Genomic DNA, 1956 nt, shown 5'->3' on the forward strand with positions numbered 1-1956 from the left:
CACACACACACACACACACACACAATTCTTGATCATGTGTTGCTGTTATGTGTTACTAAATTACATGTGTCGTACAACATGTAACTTATGTGTTACATGTTGTTATACAACACATCCAGCTCTCTGATATAAGCTATGGAAACTTAAGCTGCAGATTTTCAGTCCTTGAAGGATCTTTGATAATCTCTTTCAAGATTTATGTTTTAGCCTCTGGAGATTTTGATTTCTTAGATCTGAGATGGGGCCTGGAAATCTGTTTTTGTAAGTAGAGCTTCAGGTGATTCTTAGGATCAAGGAAATTTGAGAAACACTAATATAGCAGAAGGAGCTTTGAAGTCAGGGGAACCTGGTTTCTAGTCACAGCTTGTTTAATTGCTTGCTGTGTGTTTTTTGGGGGAAAAAAAATCACCCCTTAAGTTTTAGCTTCCTCTAATAGTACCCACTTCATAGGACTATTGAGAGGATTAAAATTAATAACATGAAGAGCTGGTACATACTATATATTCAAGAAGTGTCATGTATTGTAATTATGTTCCATTTAATAACAATAATCAGACAGATATTTGAGTATTCACGGGCAATGATGAAGACTCATTCTTTGTCTTCAATACATTTACAATTAGTGGTGTGGTTAGGATGAGGTTTTTACAACTCAAGGCAGTTATATCAAGTTCAGAGCTTTTTTAAAAAAAGAAAGTAAATGGTATGAGCAGACATTGCTAAAATTGGGGTGTGGGGTGAATGTGTGGATTGGAGTAGAGTGGGAACTAGGAACAATAAAGACTCAGAGTCAGGGCCTAATACAACACCTTAAGAAAACAGGCCTGGGTGGGGCTCGGTGGCTCAGCCCGTAATCCCAGCACTTTGGGAGGCCGAGGCAAGTGAATTGCCTGAGCCTGCAGGTTCAAGACTAGCCTGGACAACTTGGTGAGACCTCGTCTCTACAATAAATTAAAAATTAGCCGGGCTCGGTGGCGCATCCTGTAATTCCAGCTACTTGTAAGGATCGCGGTGCCAGTGGGTCGATACTGGGGTGGCCCTGAGCGACTCCAGCCTGGGCGTTGGGGTGAGACTCCAACTCAAAAAAGAAAAAAAAGAAGAAGAAGAAAAAAAGGAAAACAGACCTGTTGGTCTCTTTAACGCGGCAAACTTGGAGTATTACCAGGAGATAATGATAAGAATATAAGAAAAATGTAAGATAAGGTTGGGATACTTGTGATGATGGTGTTTTTTTTTTTTTCAATGTGAAATTGAAAAAAGACGGTGGATTTTGAGAAAGGAGTAACGAAGTTTGGTTTTTGTTTCCACTAAAAATTTTGAACAGGAGGATGACAGTAAGAATGTACTTTAGTCTTCTAAAGAGTGTAGTTGAGAAGATTATCTTTGTTATAGTGTGAGGGTAAGAATTGATTCGGGGGAAAATGAGAAGGCTGCTCCAGTAAGAGTAATAATTCATAATAATTCAGACTTTGATAACACTGGGAATCTACATCTCAAAACGATAGGCAGATGCCTAAAATTACATGTGAAAGATATTGGGCATAATTCCTGTAGTCTATGCAAACAAAGAAAAATTTGACCTTATTGAGTATCTTCATTAAGGCAAGTGTGTTTTGTTAGTAGCTCAACTTTGGAAGTTGAGAACCGAGAGAAGGGAGGAGCGGGAAACGGCAGGAGAGGATCCCAGGCGAGAGGGGCGGGGACAAGGCGCCACCACGCTAGGGGGCGTGTGCAGGGGCGGGGCGCAGGCGGCCGCGCGCGGCAGCTCCAGGGTATCGCGAGAGTTGAGCGGGCCGAGCCGTCGCAGCAGTCAATTCTCCCACCCTCCCGGCAGGAGCCGCCGGCCCTGGACTCTCCAAATTCTGAGCTCTCATCATGGCGGCGGCGGCGGCCGCGGCGGCCGTCGGGGGCCCGCAGCCTTCCCAGCCCGAGCTGGCCGCGTCGGGGCTGGCCCTG

The sequence above is a fragment of the Carlito syrichta genome, unplaced genomic scaffold (genome assembly GCF_000164805.1).
Source record: "Carlito syrichta isolate Samal-C Ts95f unplaced genomic scaffold, Tarsius_syrichta-2.0.1 Scaffold303340, whole genome shotgun sequence".
Taxonomy (NCBI): Eukaryota; Metazoa; Chordata; class Mammalia; order Primates; family Tarsiidae; genus Carlito; species Carlito syrichta.